We start from the raw sequence: 22825 nt of genomic DNA, 5'->3' as shown, positions 1-22825 counted from the left end.
CATTTACATGCTTTCAAATTGCTAGGTGGGTAGGAGCTGGATGAGGAACATTTATTCCTGATAAATGTTCCTCATCTATTATTTATGATATTGAATTATATTATATTTGTTCTTTTAATGTTCTAAAATATTATTTTATTTCAGTTTAGCATCTTATGTAATTTATGGAAGTGAACCCACTGCTAGATCTATGTCAGTGATACTATTTTTTTAAAAAAAATATCAGTCTTATTTACAATCCAATGTCATGAGATTCATAAAAAATGTCAAGAAACAATCTAATTCAAGTATTTCTAAATTCATGGACCAATAAGAGAGACTTAAGCTCATTTTAGACATTTTCATGGAAATCAGCAGGGGGAAAAAACTGCCCAGTATTCTCATTCCAGCTTGGGGTTCCTTCTTCTAAAGATTAATCCTAGGTTGGCATGGTGATATTACATGGCTTAGATAGATTGAAGAAACTTCTTTCCTTTCCTTTTTTTAACTTTGGCAAAAGAAGGAAAAGAGATGACTTTTTTTGGTTTTGTACTTCAGTTCAGCCAAACAAAGTTCCCATCCAAAAACTGGATTTCAGCCAATTCAATTGTTTTATTCTTGGGGTTGATTTGAGAAATATAGCTCCTGGCTTAAAGTTTTATTTTAATACTTTTACACGGCAATGTCAGCCTTTTATAAGGGTAGGAAAGAAATTATTTCTCTCAACTGCAGCCTGAAATGAAAAAGGAGGACACAAAGACCTATAGGAAACTAACCATAAAGAAGCAGCTTTGTATAGAATAGAATAGAATAGAATAGAATAGAATAGAATAGAATAGAATAGAATAGAATAGAATAGAATAGAATAGAATAGAATAGGAATAGAGCTTTATTGTCACTTTGAATGTACGCTAATCGGCATACATTAAAATGAAATGAAAAATGAAGTTTGTTTATTTATTAGAAAAAGGCTGAATATTACACAAAAAATATCTTCTAAATAGGATATCAAAAAGCTTGTTCTGATTATATTTACAAAAATAAAGCATGTGTGGAGAAAAATTCAGTGAAATTTTCTGGCTTCACTGAAAACTGATTTAATATATTGCCAGTGATGTCATTTACATGCCCTTACTATTACATGTATTAAAAGATTAAAATTCAGTCTAAAAGCTCAACTTATATACACTTGTGTATTTCACTAGTTTTAAGGAAACTTGAAACTAGAATATAACTCTAAGCCTCCTTTTGAAAAATGTAGTCTGTAAACAACACAAACATTACCACAAAGAAGCAAAGACATGTACAAAGACACATACACATATTCACACTGGCACACACATTTATTAAGTCTCTCACTCTGAAAGCCTTCTGAGGGCTACTTGTGCACATTTGCATATATTAAATTAGTTGCCATAAAACAGCATAAGGATGATATCTTCCTGTCAACACAGTGACAAATGTTCTGACAGCCTTTTAGTCTGGAAATATGCTGGTATAAATATACTTAAATTCTTAGCTCCTAAAAGAGAAAGCTATTAGGCGGATTTCAATACAAGTAATCACTAAGAACATTCACCTTGTGAGACCATTTCTGAACCAGGTCTTTGGCACTTTACAGAAGTATCCAAAGTATCTATGTGCCTTTTTTCATATTCTGCTTTGTGGGTAATTCTCTCATCATATTTGAGCCTGGCAATTTCCTCAAAGGTTCCTTTTAGGTGTGACAGGGTCTGGAGTGGATCTTTTGTTTCAGGAATATATTGCTGAAGCTGTCAGAGAGAAAAAATCTGTGATAAAGTGAACTTTCTAAGTCTGTATATAAACAATATTTAGACCATTATATACTGCTGATGGATGAAACAGCCTGTTTACCTTGGAAATAATAGTCTTTTCTTCTTCAAATCATCATTCAGACCTGAATGTCATCCAGAAGTGATTTCTGCCTTCTTCAACTTATCCAGCATCTGGGGCCATGAGATAACTCTCATGGCACTGGCTTTTACTGACTCCTTCATTATTAGCCTCCTAGTGAGCGAGACAGAATACAATGAATGTAATAACTATACTTCACACAACAGGCCCTCTCTCGCTTTTAAATTGAAAATCCCCTTATTACAAAACAAGGGGTGGTTTTTTTTTCTACCTTTAGGTAGGTCTGCCACATTCATAGGATTTTACAAAAACACAGCTGCTTTTTAAGCTAGAAAGAAATTGCATCTGCTAGACAGTAATTCTTCTTAGCCCGAACTGTATTGTTTTCTAAGTAGTTGGTAAGGGATTGTCTCCCCCCTAATGTATGTTCTGTTCTCTGCTTGTGTATTGGTTTGTGAGAAAAAAATAAAACATACACATATTTTGAATGCAGCACATCAATGATTTGCCTATCACTGTGTTTTACATAGAAATGAATGTTGAAATTGAGAAGATATCAGAAACTGCAAGTAATGAATAATTCTTCAAAATTTTTGAGTTTTTATATCTTTCTTTCTCTCTATACATACAGATTATAAACACTACAGGGACACTTCAAATGATGAATGCATTTCTTAACTGGAACAAAATCAGTCTCCTTATTACAGCAGCATCCTAAAATGTTTTCTGAAGTCAAATTCAAACTATTTTTTGCCTTTCTGTTTGTTCTAAGGTAAGCTACTTGCTACAACGGGTTTATTGCCTGCATCTTTTTCAGTGCATCACTATAAAGAGATACATAGCAAAAGACAGTAAGATGTAATACTGCAACTATAGATATTACTTAGAAAAAGCTTGCATTTTTTAAAAGAAAATTATCAGAATATTATTTATAAATAGTATGCTTCTTTAGGTTCTGTGTGCTAATATCAGGTGGCACCTCTAACTTTCCAGCTGAAAGTATATATTCACTGTAGTAACAATGCTAAGGAAAATAAATAAACCAGCTGCAGTAGGATGCTGGTTTATTTCTCTGACTGCAAAATGTTTGTAGCAGAGTGTATCATAAATACTAATCCCATACTGAGTTTCTTGACCACATCATACTTGGAGAGATGGCAAAAATGTCTGACTTTACATATTTGCAAATTGTAGATACATAAAACCTGATGCTACGTCTGAAAGAATGACATTGTTTTCTATTGAAGTGTCAAAAAAACTAGAATGCATTTTTTACACTAAAAGCTGTGGCTTGGTTAGCATATTGTGTGAAAATAGTCCTTTTGATTTAAGCAATCCTGGTTTATAAGACTATAAGGTGAATATATTTAAATGTAGCTTAGTCAATAAAACATAATTTAAGTTGTTTTGTTCTGTAGAGCAATGGCTCAGAAATTAAAAACACTAAACTTATCAGCTGGAAAGCTGATAGCCCAAGATTCAAGACTTGAGCGCCATGTGATGGGTGAACTCCTGTCCTCGCCCCAGCTCCTGCCCACCTAGAGTTTGAAAGCATGCAAATGCAAGTAGATAAATGGGTACTATTTTGGTGGGAAGGTAACAGTGTTCCATGTGCATCGGCTTATAGTCACGCTGACCATATGACCACAGAAGTGTATTCAGACAACGCTGGCTCCCTTGGCTAAGAAATGCCCCCTAGAGGCAGGGGAAATCTTTACCTAAGTTGTATTGCACTGTAGTATAGTAACAACTTTTTGGCATTTTAAAGAGGAAGAAATACATTATAACATAACCAATTTTTGTTTCTGTGAAAATCTTTCTATTTATTTAAAATATATCTAAGTTCTAAGATATGTACAGACTCCAAGCACTGGGTTACGACTTCACCATGTCTGTCAAGATGATATCTGATGATATCTGATGATATCTGACTCCAAAATGATGGCTGATCTCACCCAGCAGTTTCATGTAGAGGTTAAGAAGGAAAAAGAGCATGGAATCCTGCAGCACCCCACAAATAAGGAGCCACAGCTGTGATTTCTCCCCACTGTCAACACTAATTGAAACTGGCCACAGATTAAGACCACCACCACAAAGTGGGACCTCCTACTTCCAACCTCTGAAACTGGTCCAAAAGGTTTCTGTGGCTGACAGTATTGAAAGCAATTGAAAAAATGAGCATCAGGTTGAATGTATTATTATAGTACCATCTAATTCCAGCTTCACTACAGATCATAAACAAGCAGGCCAATGCTATCTCCATACTAAATCCTGGCCTGAAACCCAGATAATTTTTTAACTAAGATAAAGGGGGTTTAGAACTAAAGCCTGGCTACCTTCTTTATAATCTTCCCTAATAAGGGAAAGCTGCTGTTTGGACAGTAATTGTTCAGAACCATTGGGCACAGGAATGGTTCTTGAGGAGAAGAAATCTCACAGCCTCTCTGAAAACCACAGGAACCACTTTCTCACTTAAGGAAACCAACACCACCACACAGACCCAATCATAGGTCATCCCCCAGGTGGCTTTTGTTATCCAGGAGGATGATCAAACAGGCACGTCCCTGGCCAACAGGCTGGAGAGACCTAGCTACTTCCCATCGCCCTGTGCGCTCACACAGGGAGGGTCTCCTCAGGGTGCCGTCAGCCAGACAATGTCATCTGGCGACCCCCAGGGGGAGGGCCTTCTCTGTCGGTGCACCTGCCCTTTGGAATCAGCTCCCCCGAGAACTTCGGACGGCCCCAGATCTCTGGTCCTTTCGTCGCGACCTAAAGACATACCATTTCCAACTGGCCAACCTGGACTGACGACAGGGGTTTTAATTTTGTTTTAATTTTTATTGGTTTTTAGTGGGGCTTTGTAAAATTTAATCTCTTTTAATATTTGTATTCATTGTTTTTATTGTTGTTTTATTGTTGTTAGCCGCCCTGAGTCCTTCAGGAGATAGGGCGGCATACAAGTCCCATAATTAAATTAAATTAATTAAATTACTTCCTTAGGAGTCACAAATAAGTTCTTGCTTCAGGCCTCTTATTTAGACCTGTACAATCAGAATCCAATTGTAGATAAATCTGAGTAACTTAGTCTCACAAATAGTAAGAATATTCTTCACAGAAATCTGCAGAAGATCCTGCTACCTGTCTCTTCCCAACAGGATTTGGGTTACTTTTAATAATGCCAGAACTGTTGGCAGGTACAATATGGGCATAATATCAAACAATAGTAACATTATCACTATGGTATAATATCTAATATGAGTTCTTACTTGTATTCAGTTGGATTAACTTTTTATCTTCCTTCAGTAGTACTCCAGGTATCTCTTCCTACACTTCATCTCCCAGAGGTTTCAGAAGTCCAAAATGCCTGCTGCAATTGATAGAGAGGGAACAATCTGTATGGGGAAATCCAATTAAATGTCATCTTTACATTCAAGGTTTTATCTAAGGCTTCAGCTGAAATGCCCACTGGATCCTTAGGGATAACTCAATATTTCCTTTGGAATGCAGGTGGGTCTGTCATTTGCTTGGGATGGGCCCTTAGGATAGCACTAAACAAAAAGCAATTGAAAAGCAATCTGTCCACAGCAAAGGATTGATACAAAGATTCTCCAAAATCAGATTTTCAATTGCCTTGGAAATAAAACCGGTATAATCTTGAACCTCCCAATATGAATTGGGCCCACAATGACTTGGGACAGGTCCATAATTGCCATGGAGGCCACAAATCATAGTACCTTTATGATACAGATTTGCTATTATCATTTGAAAATTGTCACAGGTTGGCTTGGTAGAAGGGGAAAGGTATAAACTTGACAATTTTATAAAGAAAGAAGAAATATCACCATTTTATCTATAGATCACTGTACTACTGATCCACTGTAATTGGATCAAACACTTCCTGTTTGATTTTTGAAAAAAGTTAACATTCAGTAGGAAGTCTTAAAGGTTATTTATACAAGAAGAGTTAGCTTTTTTTGCAGGGCAAGACAAGAATAACTTCAATTCACATGGTGACATTTACATCCTTAGTACCTAATTTCAAAATGTGAATATTAATAGCATTGCCTATTGGAAATGTGAAGAAAAATGCTATATCTTACCTGATGATATCATATTTATCTTATTAATATGACAAACATAAAGTTGTACAATGAATTAAGACTATGAGCCCACCATAGTGAATATAATATAATGCCTTTCTGAATTCTTCAATTTGGATCCAGTTTCCTATCACATGCACTAACTTGATGTAAAAACTATACAGCTGAATGAAGATCCCATTTGCATTAAACACTGCAAATGTATTGTTATCCCACCACACAACCGGCAAGCATACAGACATTAGGCTCTCAATATCAACCATATCTCTTACCAGCAAGAATTTTAGACCACATGCCTGGGAAGACCACTTCTTTTTCTGAATCAAGCTCTCTTGATCAATGGGTTCAGTGGTAACTGCATATGAAAATAATAAATGGAAGAGGTCATGCCATAACAGAAATGATGGCTTATTATTTTAATAGGCTACAACTGTTGGACAAATCCTGTATCACACTTGCATTTTGATCTCAGCAACTAGACAACCTTGGTATTAGTGAGGTTAAACTTATTTTGCGTTGACTTATCTCTGCATAATCCATATATAACAGAGTTTCAGCCTACCAACAATCCATTTTCCTTCAGTTCCAAAATTACAAATGTCATAAATTCACTTATACAGTTATACTGTTTCTTTGTTATGCATTTTTCATGATTCACAGTTTAATGAAATACTGAATGAAATTTACATTTTAAGAAAATCCTGGATTTCCTCATTTCCAATCCTTTGAGAACAGGTGTTATACTGGCAACAATATACAAAACTATGTCTGACTTGGGTTTTGATTTCATAGCTAGGACACAATGAGGTTGGAATTGCAAACAATATGAATGAAGAGATACACTGAATTTAAATCTTTGAAATGCTTGACAGGATTGTAGCCATATTTATGACCAATGTATTATTGGTGCTTCAATTTCAAAGATAGGGATAGAAGGGTTTGCTGTTTTGCTTTTGTCTGACTTATTTTGCAATTATAAAATCTGCAACATTGTTTCTGAAATTGTTTAAAATATTCTGCAAGATCACAGAAATATCTATATTTATTTTTCTGCATTTTTTCCGTAATAAAATGCATTTGGCAGGAAAATAAATAAATCTCAGGACCTTATACATGCAGAAACGTGCAGAAGAGGCTTACCAGCAGGAAAAAAAGAAGATTAAACTGTATTACCTCTAGTTGCTGAGAAGTTCCCCAAACAGTTTGGATGTAATTTGCAAAGATCAGGGGCTTAAAACAAAACAAAACACAACCTTCTCTGTATTATGGCTATATGGTTTGAGGGTGTGCATTCTGAGGTGGCAGCTCTAATCACTGTTATTGACTTGCTATTGAAAGAGATGAGACATGGCAGATAGATGAAATACCTCATACCATATTTTTCAGATGTTTCATGATTAATGTTGTGGATATTAATGGTGGTTTTAAAATACAAATGACATATACTCAATGACGTAAATTTAATATTAAGATATAAGTAAAATTCACCTGCCTAACTGTTTCTCTGTATGTAATTTTAAAATACATGGGATGAAACTATGAATTTTAAAAAATAAAAACATGGCTTTCTTTGATTCTTTTATGTATGTCACTGTTTTTAACACAGCTACTTTCATTAATATATTCTATGTAGTAAGTATACTTGACCTTTTTAAAGGAAAAGTAGTTTAATTTATATATGATTCTATTTCAATAAATCTAGTGACTTATATTCAATACAGAAGTGTTATGTTTACATGTAATTCAAACAAAGTAAGATTTAGTACACATAAATTGCATTACCCACATAAGCCATGATGAAGATTAATTAATATAAGATTTTCTTTCACTAAGAAGTCATTTGTCTTGCAATTGTAACACAAAATCAGTATTCACTGTTTAATTGTTCCAGTATATTTTTAACAGATTTTATAAAATTAGGTTCTGACTTCACCTGCTGCATTGTTACGAAATGTGACTAAAAGTTCACTAACCATTTTTCACTTGAATATGGAAAAGATTTCCATATTCTTTTAGATTTCAGGTTTCCCTTAGATCAATAAAACATTAACAACAATGAAAAAGAAGAATTAGAGGCTTGTTTTCAAAACAATGTATTTTATATGTGTACATGTAATCTCATTATGTACAAAGGCAATTCAGAAATAAACCTCCATTTGATTATCAATGACAGACACTTGCAGATACAGAACTTTTATTATACACATTAGAAAACTACATTACTAGATTGCTTTTTGACATAATAGCCATTCAAATTGAGGCACTTGTCATAACGTCTTACAAGGTTTCAAATTCCTTTGTAGTAGTCACTCAGCACCAAATCTGGGCTATATGGGGGATGATTAAAAACATCCCAATGGAACTGCTTCAAAAGTTCTTGGGTGTGTCTAGCGGTATGCAGGCAAGCATTATCATGAACCAACATCACACCGGAAGTGGTGCCATGGAAAATCCCACCAAATGTGAAGATACCAAAGGAACACTGCTAGTTCATGAGCGTGGTTCGACCATCAATTCAGAAGTCTACTGTGAAATGCTATGAAAACTCAGACGAGCCATCCATAACAAGTGTCGGGGCATGCTGACTTACAGTGTGGTGTTGGTTCACGATAAGTGAACCAACAAGTCCCTCAATTTGAATGGTGATTATGTCGAATAAGTAATGTAATGTTGTAGTTTTCTAATGTGTATAATATAAGCTCTGTATCTGAGAGTGTCTGTCATTGATAACCAAACAGAGGTTTATTTCCAAATTGCCCTCTATATGTTGCATAGTATCCATAGTAAAAATTTATGCAGCATTTCATCAGCATGACATGTCTCTGTTTTCAGATAACATACTCAATACAGTTTATCAGGAATATGTTTGATAGCATATGATGGATCCATCACTTGATTCACCAGGAAATTTGGTGTTGTCAGATCACCTGTCAGCAACATTAATCTGATGCTATCCAAAGGCTGAGGATCTAGTCTCTGAGAAGATATGTGAACCATACAATAAATCTTACCTAAGCCAAATGGTTCCTCTTAGTAAGCTCGACAGAGCTACAAGGAGTAACCACAGGCAAATAAGGGCATGACTCTTGTGTCATCCTTTAATTTAAAACTCACCTTTCCTTTGAATATGCAATGCAGTTTACATAAGGGTGTGCCCTCTTAATCAGCATAACAGCAAATCTTGTGTGGGACAGACTGAGTTGGAAATTGGAATAGAATAACCCAAGTCATCAATGAGCTCTGTAGTTCAACATGAATCTCCTTTATCTAAATTCAGCACTTTAATTACTGTGTCAAAATGCTCCAATTGTTTTAATACATTTCTTTGCTACTGCAGTCTACATGTCAGGAAAAACAGCAAATCATAATATCTAAATCTTCTAGAAATACCCAGGAACACTATGCTAATTAATGCCTGAATGAAGGGTTATGTAATACTCCTAACATACTTTCTATTTAAGATTCAGATGATGAATGCCAGATTCTCTTCCTTCTCTCCCCCCCCCAAAAAGTAATTTCAATAAAACAATGAACTTTTCAGGCTGCAGAACCCTGGATAGGAAACAGCTTCCTGTGACAAGTCAGTGTCAGTCTGCTATTCCTCAAGGCTATTAGCCACATTTTAGCATTTCACAGAAAAATGTAGTGGGGTATAGCTGAGAAGTATTAAATATGAACAGACGAGAGCTTTAGTATAGGATAGCTGTTGGTTAGAAAGGGGGCTGCTTTTTAATGAGAAGCTTACAGTGAAGGTGGCTGGAAAGTTGGGGAAAGGGAAAGAAGGAAAAGAAAAGAGAAAAAGCAAACCTAACAAACAGTCCATTAAGGGTGGTGGTTAAGGTAGTTGCTATGGCCGGAGAAACCAGGACCTGGAAAGCAACTGAGTGAAATCAATGAGTGGATGGGATAAGTCTGGCAAAAAGAAAAAAAAGTCCATGCATTCTCCCAAAGGAAAATCTCCCCAGAGGAGGTTGGGAGAAGGAAGAAGGCTGAAAGAGCAGGATGGTGTCCTGTCAACAGAAGATGAGGGACGCTGTGCCTAGTGAGACCCACTGACCTTGTTGAGAAAAGTAAAGCAAGTGACTTTGGGGAAAGAAAAAGGAGGGAGAAGGAGGAGATATAATAAATGTCTTTAGATTCAAGCTGTAAGGCAATAAATGAAACAAGAAAGTGTTAACAGACATAAATAATAAAGGAGAGCAAGAGAAGTACAGCTTAGTGCTCAGGCAGAGAACCCTGCATAGTTTGTACATAAATATGTAATAAAGCCCTTTTTGTAATAAAAGCTTTCCGAGTTATCATCATTCCTTATAAAACAACCTAAGACACTTAAACAAGAAGCTTCTGTTACTCCCTTAATATCTCTCAGGCACTAAGGGAAAACCATTTTTATTCAACCAAACATTTTGATTCTTTCATGATGCATATTTGCTATTTTTATTTCTGTTTTTTTATAGCTGGAAAATTGGAAGCTGCTTTCTAGCAAAGTGACTTGTGCCATAAAACACTACTCTGATGCTAATTTTCTGATGTAGGCAGAAATAAATTATCAATATTCTAAACCAGACATGTCAAACACAAGGCCCGGGGGCCAGATCCAGCCCGCGAAGTGGTTTCATGTGGCCCGCAAAGCCATCCTGGAAACAGTGAGGGAACGGCCCCCACTGCCTTGGCCCTGGCCCAGAGACCCTCCTTCTGCCAGAGACCCTCAGATCTGTCCCACTCCTGCCCAGGCCCCCATAGGCACCCTTGATGCGAATGATGTAGAGCTGGCCATGCCCACCCAGTAGGTCATATGCACTCTAGCCACACCCACCCAGTAGGCCATGCCCACCCTGGCCATATCCACCCAGCCCCCTGAGGGCAACTGCAATGCTGATGCGGCCCTCAATGAAATTGAGTTTGACACCCCAGTCCTAAACTGATAGCTCTCCCCTTTCCCCCCTACACTCTATTTGTGAGGGAGACAGAATAAAAGCGGGCAAGCAAAAAAGAATAAAATTAATAGGGACAGGGAAACATAGGTCTGGCCATTCTTTTTCCTCCGTTTAAATCATAGTTTACAAAAAATTATGTTATGTGTTGATTCAGCTACATAAGGACCCTGTTTCCTTCTTTAATAAAAGAAAAGAAAAAGTGAATGACTATGCAAACTGAAATACTACTTTGAAAATGAATATAAATGACTGAATCTAGATAACCACTAGCTGACAGCAAGGTTTCCTGTACCTTTCTTTCCATATATAATAGCCTCCAGTTTTCTATGGCCTTATTTTAATAATGGTTGTTTTAAAATAGAAAAAAAAGTAGGAAAAAAATTCTTGTGGGTAGGAAATAAATAATCCATAAACTTCAGGAACATTATTTAGCCTGCCTTTGAAATAAACACTAATCCAGGCCTTTTAATTATTTAATGTTGTACATATTATTTTTGTTTACTCTTTCCATTGCATATTTTGTAAACCACTAAGTATCATCAAAGAAGTGGGTATCACATAAGTTTAATAAATACATACCGTATATACTTTTAAATAATTACCTTTAAATAAATACAAAAAATAAAACTTCTAATTTAAAAAAGATACACAATAAACTAACAAGAACATCTTTTTAAAATACAAACTGCATCATTCTCTAGAGAGGGCTAATTAATGGGATTAAGATAGAAAATGAATTTAACCATTTGCCCTTTGCTATAATATTGAAGAAAAACTATCTTATAAAAGTAGCAATTACATTTCATATGCTTTCAGGGATAAATTGCTATCTTACAGCACTTGAATATCTTGGCTGAACTTAATCCTTTATGGGTGTTTTTTAAATATCACTGCCTATATAGGTTATGAATTCTGTTATAATAAAGGTACAGAGTGAAAATGAGAATAAGAATACACATTGTATTAACAAAAGTAAAAGTATTCGTATTCGATCTGCTTGCTAATGCAATATATTATATAAACTCACGAAGAACCGGCTCTTCTGAAATAAAGGAACACATCAGGGATAGAAAAGTTTTTAACGATGTGTAATAGTGTGCTTTGAGGCAAGAAAAAGGTCAGGTATTAATGGTTAGTACCTGAATAAAGTGGACTGCAAACAATGTTGGAGGACATGTTGACATTTTCTATAGAAAGTCTTCCTAACAGGTGAATTGGCTATCTTCTTTTCTCAGCATTGGGTTATGCTTTGTTCCAGAAGTGCTTGAAATATTCCATGGCAGAGGGAGGGGTCTTTTGTTTCTTTTTGGAAGTTATTTTAAAACTGAATTACAGCTGAATTAGTGCTTTTGATATACCAGGCTAGCTTTTCTAGTCTTAGCATATTAACACCTGATCAACTGGATAATAAATTGTTGATCTGTAATTAAAATGATGATTGAATATAATATGAGGAGATTCTGCAGTGATATGCATTACCATCAAGAATATTTTCATATTTAATTATTAGCAAAAATGTTCATTAAATAATAAAGAAATCTATTTAACGGTATAGTTTATGGATTGAAATAAAAAACAAAAGAATCATTATAGGGGGGCTATGAAAAAATATCTAATTCACAAAATTGCATGTTTATATATGTTAGCATCAATTTTCCAACTAAAAAACCCAGTTATATTTGAAGCCAGTTAATAAAAAGTCTTACAAAACAGTTGCATAAATCTTTCATTTTACCAGGTCTTTTATGATTTAGATACAGCCATTGAATCAGGTAAATAACTTTTTAAGAACCATACTTGGTGACATTTTCTGTGTCACCAAATTTATTAATATTTAATTTCTCTTAAAAGAGAAAATATAATTAGTTGCCACTCACCAATTACTGTTGCTGTATTAACATTTCATTTGAAAGATCAATGCTTGCAAATCTATGCCACAATATAGATTTTTCAAGTAAACCATTCATAGTTTTTGAGAAGAATGAAGCTAATACATCTTTCATTAAATATTTTTCATGACTTTTTGTTCTATGCCTTCAGTGCTCAATTAAATACAATCCAAATAGCAAATGCTAGAAGACTGGAATTGCCAGAATTTATTATTCCAAGGGAAAATATAGGAGATTTAGGCAGAGATCACAGTTACTTATATCTGTTTATTCATTGACTGATTGTCTGACTGACTAACCTATCTATTTTTAAGCAATTAAAAATAAAACTTCAGAGAGAGGACTGACAAAGCTATACAAACTTATACCAGCAAAGGAGTGATAAAAGGGAAGAATATTAACGATATCTCCCAATCCACACAGCTTGATTATCCCATATTTAATTTCTTCATTTCACTTAAAATATAATCATTTGCTTGGAAACTATATCCAAGTATCTGTTTAAGACTAAGAAAAAACCCTCAGTTAACATGGTTTAAATGCTTATTAATGAATTTTATATAACATCATAATACTTTTGAAATGGATATGTTTACTTTTAAATTACACCTTTTGACATTTTTCAGTGGCATCACTGTTGTAAACATGAGTTGATTGTGAATACACAAAAAGCACAGAAATTTCTTCAGTTTATAAAAAGAGAAAGCTAAATGGCAGCACATAAATAAATAAACTGCATAGGCTTTCTTCTTCAGAGTACCAGTTCAGGACAATCTGATGGTAAAATATAAAATTTTAAAATGTAGCAAATCAGACTATGAAATCTTTGAAATTAAATAATCCAAGATATTTACAGTATATTTATATCTGAGAAGGTGCATCTAGATGCCAAATTTCCCAGTGATCCTATTTCTTTTGTCACCGATCTCCAAATCTATTGAACTATCAAAAAGCTATATTCTGAATTACCACATAATATCAATTATTACAACTTTATTTTTTAAAGTACTATTTAAGTTTTACATTTATTTTCATTACTTCATTAGTATTACTGACGCAGTGGCTCAGTGGGTTAGGACGCTGAGCTTGTCGATCAGAAGGTCGGCAGTTTGGCGGGTCGAATCCCGAGTGCCGCATAACAGAGTGAGCACCTGTTACTCATCCCAGCTTCTGCCAACCTAGCAGTTTGAAAGCACATCAAAATGCAAGTAGAAAAATAGGGACCACTCCGGTGGGAAGGTAACAGTGTTCCGTGCGCCTTTGTCGTCTAGTCATGCTGGCCACATGACCACGGAGATGTCCTCGGACAAGCGCTGGCTCTTTGGCTTTGAAACGGAGATGAGCACCAGCCCCTAGAGTCAGAAACGACTAGCACGCATGTGCGGTGGAACCTTTACCTTTACCTTTATTACTGACAGATATACCATCTGAATGGTTTTGTTGTTGTGCAAGGAGGGTGTATAATCAATTTGAATTTTCCGATAAAACCCCCATTAATATATCTACAGATATGTGTATGTACACATGTATGCATGCATGCATGCATGTGTGGATGTTTGTGTTTCTGTATATAAAAATTTCAGAAGATCAGGGACTATTGCTTTCACATTATTTTACATTATGTAAAGAAATGAGATTGTGAACCTACAGACCAAACTATTATTCCTGAAAATTCAAAGAAACTATTATATGTACAGAATGAAATTTGCATGCATGCTCAATTAAGGATTCCTAATTATTGCTATTTATTTAAACAATAAAATAAATAATACCAAATCTAACTGGGCTCTTCATCAATTAAGAAATCAAAAATATTTTATTGATAAACTTTCTGTATCCATCCAAGACTCCAAATATTTTGGATAAAGTCAATGATATACTTTTTCCTTAAATTTCTATTTCTATTTTTCTCAAATGATATTAAATTACTAAAGATAAAATTCAAGGACACAGAACCTAATATTATTTTATTGTACAGAAACATAAAAGACAACATGAGGTTTTTTCTTTTTCCGACCCTATAGTCTCTTAATTCAGGATAAAGTGCTGCTATAAAATAACTATTATATCTTTCAGCAGCATAATAAAAGATGTACCATAAGACTTCCAAGCTCATAGATAAACCTACAGAAAAGAGGAAATGATGAGAGAACAAATTATATTGGATTTGGCACTCATTGACTATGATTAGGCTAAAACCAATTAATCAGGAAGTGGCAGAATTTGCAGTTACTGTATGAAGTTGCATACTTCACTACTACATTAATTAGCTACAACCATGTTTGTATACATTTATGTTTCTTTTTAAAAAAAATTGGTTTGTTTTCTAAAGACACAACTTAAATAGTGACCAAAGACTTCAGTGTAGATTTACTTGGTCAAAACCTATTGCACTAGTCCAATCTTCTCCAACAATAGATAGTATTTGCTTTATGCTGGAAATTGGGATCAGAATTTCTGTCGCTAAGCAATGTGGTCATAAAGCACGATGTCACATAACCACATCACTTAGCGACGGCAATCCTGACAGTCCCGGTTACTGTCATTAAGCAAGGAATTTGAGTCATTAAGCAAGGACCTCCTGTTACTGCAACTTGCTACTTGCTGGCACACTCCAACAAGCAGTCAATGGGAAGTTAGCAGGAAGTCACAAATCATGGGCCGCTCTCAAGCAGGCCAGTGTAGAGGTTGAGTGTAGCTGGAACAGTGATGTTGTAACGTGCCACAAGCATGGGCAAGGGTGTGCTGGTGGCTGTTATGGTCTGGCACAAGTACAGTCAGGTGGGGAGTGCCTGCTGCTGAATGTGAAAGGGGATGCAGGTGGCAGCTGCATGAGCATAGCCAGGTAGGGGGTTGACTGTTGCAATGAACGGGAGGGCGTGCACTATGGATTGTTAAGCAGGGCAGAAGAGGCACATGCTTTTAAGAAGGAGATTCATATTCATAGCTGAGCTCCTTGGGAGAAAAAGCAGCAGGATTGACTTTAGGACTAATCTGCAACCTTCCCTGCTGGCCTCCTCTTTGACTTTGCTTATGGGAAGGTTGCAAATAGCAACCATTTGACCACAGGATGCTGCAACCATTGTAAGTACAAGCTGGTTGCCAGGCACCTAGATCACTACAGAGTGCTGGGCAGCAAGAACTTTAAGGACTGGTTTTAGGTACCATTTGTTCAACACCAGCATAACTTTGAAGAGTTACTGAGTCAGTGGTCATTAACAAAAAACTACCTTTAGATGTGCTGTACCTTTTATCCTACTGGCTGTGTTAACTGGGAGTGATATCAATATACCTGAGGATACCAGCTTGGAGACAATTAAGTAACTATTCACTTGCAGAGTTTATTTCCATCATTATTGTCCCACCATAATGCCAGTACATTACTTTGTACTTGTTTACTTCATTAAGTTCAAACAAAAGTACTCAGGATAATCTCAGTTTTATATACTAACATTTCATAATGGTCTGGGGGGCTGCCCTGGCTAGAATACAGCAGTTGTTTTGAGCTGCAGGCTTTTTAAAAAAAAACCAAAAAGAGAGCAAAACAGCAAAGAATTAATTTCTTATTCCTAGTTGTTGTGACTGATTATATGCCATTACAGTGCTGTGAATGACCATATAGACAGACATCCTCCAGAATATGTTTCCATGCTGGCTGTCCAGAATTTCCAATGTTGCATTTATTTTCACTGTAATTGACTCTATCCATATTTCTGCCAGTTGTCCTCATTTTTTTCCCTTTTTCTTCTAGTTTTCCTAGCAAAGTCTTTTCAAGGGAGCTGGCATTTTTGCCACATGTGTGCAAAATATAATTATTTCGGCCTGATTATTTGTGCTTCAAACTTCTGAATTGCTTTGCTCTATGATAAATTTATTTCATGATTTGGCTAATCATGATATTGTGAGAACATTTAACAAGAGACTTTAAAAGCAACAGAACTCTTTCTAAACAGCTTCTTCAAGTTTTGCTTCCTTAGGGTGTCAAGGGAAAACTACATAATTCTGATCTGTGTAGGTATAGACCACAGGTCGGCAACCCGCGGCTCCGGAGCCGCATGCGGCTCTTTGAGCCGGCCCATGCGGCTCCCAGGCTTCCTCCCTCTTGAACTTCTCACAAAAAAACTTGAAAAGTTTAAATTGATTGGTTGGTTTGTGGGACCGCCCACAAACCGTTTGTGGGCTACCAACAAACCTTTGTTTTTTTACTGGCAGAGTGGAGGAAGAGAGGAAGAAGTAAAGCGTAAGTAGATCTGCTTCTTCCCCCCCCCCGTTCCCTCTCGTCGCCGGGGCTAGCAGCCCCGACGAGCAAGAAGGCGCGCTTCGCCCGCCCGCCCCCCCCCGTTGGCTCCTCGTCGCCGGGGCTGAGAGCCCCGCCGAGCGAAAGCCGCACTTCGCCCGCCCGCCCCCCGTTGGCTCCTCGTCACCGAGGCTGAGAGCCCCGCCGAGCGAAAGCCGCGCTTCGCCCGCCCAACCCCCGTTGGCTCCTCGTCGCCGGGGCTGAGAGCCCCGGCAAGCGAAAGGCGCCTGCCAGCCCCGCCGAGCGAAAGGCGCCCACCCGCCCCCCGTTGCCTCCTCGTCGCCGGGGCTGAGAGCCCCGCCGAGCAAAAGCCGCGCTTCGCCCGCCCGCCCCCCCGTTGCCTCCTCGTCGCCGGGGCTGAGAGCCCCGCCAAGTGAAAGCCGCGCTTCGCCCGCCCGCCCCCCCCGTTGGCTCCTCGTCGCCGGGGCTGAGAGCCCCGGCAAGCGAAGGGCGCCCGCCAGCCCCGCTGAGCGAAAGGCGCCCGCCCGCCCCCCGTTGGCTCCTCGTCGCCGGGGCTGAGAGCCCCGCCGAGCGAAAGCCGCGCTTCGCCCACCCGCCCCCCGTTGGCTCCTCTCGTCGCCAGGGCTGTGCGCGCTTCCCCCCTTCCCTCTCGTCGCCGAGGCTGTGCGCGCTTCCCCACCTTCCCTCTCGTCGCCAGGGCTGTGCGCGCTTCCCCACCTTCCCTCTCGTCGCCGGGGCTGTGCGCGCTTCCCCCCTTCCCTCTCGTCGCCGGGGCTGTGCGCGCTTCCCCCTTCCCTCTCGTCGCCGGGGCTGTGCGCGCTTCCCCCCTTCCCTCTCGTCGCCAGGGCTGTGCGCGCTTCCCCCCTTCCCTCTCGTCGCCGGGGCTGTGCGCGCTTCCCCACCTTCCCTCTCGTCACCAGGGCTGTGCGCGCTTCCCCCCTTCCCTCTCGTCGCCGGGGCTGTGCGCGCTTCCCCACCTTCCCTCTCGTCGCCGGGGCTGTGCGCGCTTCCCCCCTTCCCTCTCGTCGCCGAGGCTGTGCGCGCTTCCCCACCTTCCCTCTCGTCGCCAGGGCTGTGCGCGCTTCCCCACCTTCCCTCTCGTCGCCGGGGCTGTGCGCGCTTCCCCCCTTCCCTCTCGTCGGCAGGGCTGTGCGCGCTTCCCCCCCTTCCCTCTCGTCGCCGGGGCTGTGCGCGCTTCCCCACCTTCCCTCTCGTCGCCGGGGCTTGCAAAACGGCGGATCCAGCCTCTGCCGGCGGCTTGCAAAACGGCGGATCGAGCCTCTGCCGGCAGACACGCTTGCAGAACGGCGGATCGAGCCTCTGCCGCCAGCAGAGGCTCGATCCGCCATTCTCCAAGCGTGTCTGCCGGCAGAGGCTCGATCCGCCGTTTTGCAAGCCGCCGGCAGAGGCTGGATCCGCTGGTGCACGTTTTGCCTCTCTCGCCCGGTGGAGAAAAGGGGGCAGCGGGAGCCTCTGGGTGCCCAAGCCACGCCGGAGGGTCTCCAACCTGTGTGTGTGTGTGTGTGTGTGTGTGTGTGTGGCGGGGGGGAAAATCAAATTGGATCTTTTTATTGATGTATCCTACTTTTATTCGGTATTAGGTTTTTATGGATCAATTATGAACACCCGGGGTCCCTTTGCGACTTACGGGCGAAATATCTAACTTCAGAGCCATCCTCTCCAGCTGCGGTGGCCCGGGGGAGGGCAGCGCGGGGCTGTAGGTACTCAAGATAGTTGGGGGGGATCCAACCTGCCGCGGGGGGTGGGAGTGGGACTTTAGTCACGGACGGCGAGAGGAACCTTCTGAAGGGGAAGCGGGAACAAAGAGAAGATGAGGGTGGAGCGATCGGGGAGCCGGTAACTCAAGTTCCCCGAGTGGCTTTCAGCACTGGAGAAAATGCAAAATCGCTCGAGACCAAACTCGAAGGAATCAGCTGCCGGTGGGAGCGAGGCGATCCGTGTGGTCCCGTGACAGCCAGTCGGGCAAGCAACGCAAAGAGCGGCAGGGCTTTATTTTTGCACCGTGGAGCTCCCCCTCCCCCCCAAACTCCCCCTCCCTCCCCCTCACTTCCCAGAGCTGAATAGAAGGCAGAGGCTCGATCCGCCGTTCTGCAAGCGTGTCTGCCGGCAGAGGCTGGATCCGCCGTTTTGCAAGCCGCCGGCAGAGGCTGGATCCGCCGTTTTGCAAGCCCCGGCGACGAGAGGGAAGGTGGGGAAGCGCGCACAGCCCCGGCGACGAGAGGGAAGGGGGGGAAGCGCGCACAGCCCCGGCGACGAGAGGGAAGGGGGGGAAGCGCGCACAGCCCCGGCGACGAGAGGGAAGGGGGGGAAGCGCGCTCTGGATCCGCGCTCTGCAAGCCTCTGCCGCCGGCAGAGGCTCGATCCGCCATTCTGCAAGCGTGTCTGCCGGCAGAGGCTGGATCCGCCGTTTTGCAAGCCGCCGGCAGAGGCTGGATCCGCCGTTTTGCAAGCCTCCGCCGCCCCATTTTCTCAATGGGAGGCTTGCTTCGGCTGCTTTTCTTTTGGCAGAGCCATCCATACTGGAGGTGGATGGGGGCAGGGCTGGTGCACGTTTTGCCTTGTTTTGCGCATGCGCGTGCGTGCATGCACGCGCGCGCACATTTTGCGGCTCCCACTTTTTTGTGTTTGTGACGGAACCGGTTCTGAGTGGCTCTTTGCCTTTTTCCGGTTGCCGACCCCTGGTATAGACACATCCTGGCATCTAGATATCTCTTCCATTGCATCTTCTGCTATTTTACTAAGTGTTACAGGTAGGCCCTGAGCTAGCACAAGCTGTTTAATGACTGCTTGCAGAAATCAAATGCACCCAAAAGCGTACTTATGCCAAGTGTTCAAAATGTGGCCTCTGCATTCAAATGTCCTGGATTCAGTCACTCCTGAAGCAGCAGCCATTTTGATTCTTTTGACTTCCCTTTGGGAGCTGGAAGTCACCCGTAGTTATGACAGACAATTTCTGAGATCCATATGTTTTTTTCCCCTAAGGATCAGGGACTTTGAGGCATGTGCACTTTTCTTTTCTTGTCATTGCTGCCCTGGGGAGGACTAGGGGAATGAATCTCATTGCTATCCTTGTTGCTTCTTTTGTTGCTGTTGTTGTTGTCTTGAGGACTGGAGTATTACTGTTGCCTTTGTAAGTATTTTTAAATTTTCTTTTTCATTATATTGTGTTTGTTTGTAAGTATTTTACAAACTATTGTGCTTGTAAGTACTTTACAAATTACTGTGCTTGTTTGTAGGTTCTTTTCAAAGATAAAGGGTTTTTTTTTCTTTCATTACTGTATTCTTTGCCTTGCAGTTATTGGAATTGCTTGGAGAAATATTAGCCAGCATCTATAGAAAGCAGATTCAGTACTGTAAAGTTCCTTTGCATTCTATTGTATTGTGTTTGTTGCTTTTGCTTTGAGGATTAGTGTGTACTATTGTAAACTGCTTGTAGAACACCTGATTGGTGGGGAGAGTGGTTCCCTCCAGAGGCTCCACAGTGGAACTCCCTGCAAATTCACCCCCCCACACACCCTCTTATTTAAGTCTGGGCGCCTGCCTGGAGGCACTGTGGTTCAGAAGCAGAGGGCTGCCTCGCTTTGCCAGAACAGCTGATAGCTGAGTGACATCAGTTGCTTCCAGAGGCAAAACAGACAGCCCTGCAAATTTTTGAGTCTTTCAGTTCACTTAACAATCGCGGAGGTCATTTAATGAACTGAAGCAAACAGCAAGCCCAATCTTTGTTCACTTAAAACAACTGGTTGATTCACTGAATAAGCATGCTAAAAAAATACTGTAAAGACGAGTCCAACCCCTTTTATGACAGTTTTGACTTATGACCCTACTAATAAGCTCTATTTGGGTGCACATTGAGGACTATATATAGTGTACAGAATATTTCTTGACTGCTGGTTCCTTGACTGTTGATTGTCAATACTAAAGGAAGAATTCACTCACTGCTACCATATCTTAGCTTTGAAAAAAATAAGCTGACTAGCTTAAATTTTCAAACACTTTCCAAAATTTAAGCAGATGAGAGTAATCCATATTGGATTTAACAAAAATGTGTGAAAATTATTGACTCAGCAGTGCAATTCCTGAGTGCTAATGATATCCAAGTACTTTATGAAAAAATTGACTCCAGAAGCATTCCCCAAAGGAAAACCTTTGGGCCAAAAATCTAATTCCAAACCAGCTTCCTATAAATAATAATCCATCTATGTAGTCTGGGATAAAAGCTTAGTTTCTTCATCCAGTCCTGACAGCAAACCAATAATAAAGATATAAAAATGAATGCAATTCATGGAGCATTATTTCTAGCTTTATATTTTATATTTTAATGTTTTCATAATTTATTAGTTTGATTTATTTCTTCTCTGAAAATGTCTAACATTTAGATATAATTTAAATATTTAATAAAGTATTTCTTAGGTTTTAATTAAGAAAATTCAGAAAGTAACATATATCATCTAAAGAAAATTATGAAAATGAATGCTATATGTCTGGACAACTAATTCCAATTGACCTATGTAGATATAAAATAATATGGGAAATAAAATAGAACTTGACAAATGTCAATCTCAGTGTTCTATTCATTATGCTAACAGGCAACCTGATAATGAAATAATTGCATGATTTTGCTGCCTTGATTATTTCTTGGTATTATTATTATTATTTCTTGGCATTATTTGAATTAATTCTGTTTTTATTGTATTGTAAAATATTTCATTTTCTTTTTTCAAGAAATAAAAATATTCTTTAAAATATAAAATAATCAACTAAATGTCATGATTTGACTGGTAATTCTAAGAATATTTGGTAAGAATGTACTCATTCCTGTTACGAAAATCCAACCCAATGATCAGGACTGTATATTCTCCTAGAACTATATTTGTTGGATTAGACCATGTTTTCATTTGTTCAGAACATTGAAGTTCTAGATAGGAATTACTTCTTAAATTGAAAATTTTGAAAAAGGTGTTTGCCAGTACTGGGCAAATTCAGGGGTCAAAAGTGCAATCTGTGGAAGGAGAGCTTCTTTCTGTATATGCCCAATTTGATTTGTCCAAACTTCAACGAAGGATTTTAATCATATTTCATTTGGACAACTATAATTAAAACTAATGGTATAATAATAAATTATTTTTACCATATTTTCTCTTTATTAAAGCAGTATTGCAGAGAAAAAGATGTGTGGGTAGCATAATGCAAAACTATGACTTGACATGTTCAACTAAATGAAGTCAACAGTACTCACTGGTATCCAGTGTAGCCAGGATCACTGTTGATAATTACTGTCCTCACTGTAATGTACATAGTTCTTCTTTCCCTATTTAGTATTCCAACTGATAGCAAGAGTTGAATCTAGACACCCTTATAATACTCATCAATGACTTTGATACATGTGAATGATACTAATATTTGAATATGTTTAGAAAACTAAATTAAATGATTTCATAAATAACTCTCTTTCGCGCTTGCCATGGTATTTCTAAGGTTAAAAAATCATGGAATTAGTAGAACATGATTTCATCAGTTTCTTTTATTGTAATCTTGAGTTACTCATAGGCAACACTGAATCCTTCATACTGTTGAAAGATCTAGAAATATTTTTCAAAATGCCACAAATATCTTCACAATATCAGCACTATATAATTCAAGACAAAATGCTTATAAATACTGCCGCTCTGAGCACTGCATTATGAAGTACAACCAAATATAATTAGGTTCAGGATCAAATGTCTGGCTTTTGTAAAGTAATATTTATATATTACGATATCAATA

The 22825-nt window shown here is 39.3% G+C and overlaps 1 long non-coding RNA gene across 1 annotated transcript in view; it reads right to left on the bottom strand.

Moving 5' to 3' along the window:
* Nucleotides 1–22825, bottom strand: part of LOC308670344 — a 41577-nt gene that overhangs the window by 5790 nt on the left and 12962 nt on the right. Inside the window, exons 2-5 of the long non-coding RNA XR_014027001.1 lie at nt 6227–6309; nt 5121–5221; nt 1855–2007; nt 1559–1751 (exon numbers count right to left, since the gene is read on the bottom strand). This is a non-coding gene — a long non-coding RNA (uncharacterized lncRNA). The remainder of the gene's footprint in view (nt 1–1558; nt 1752–1854; nt 2008–5120; nt 5222–6226; nt 6310–22825) is intronic.

The sequence above is a fragment of the Vipera berus genome (genome assembly GCF_964194415.1).
Source record: "Vipera berus genome assembly, chromosome: 6".
Classification (NCBI taxonomy): domain Eukaryota; kingdom Metazoa; phylum Chordata; class Lepidosauria; order Squamata; family Viperidae; genus Vipera; species Vipera berus.
The sequence above is the reverse complement of the archived record's forward strand: the minus strand, read 5'-3'. Positions and strand labels throughout refer to the sequence as shown.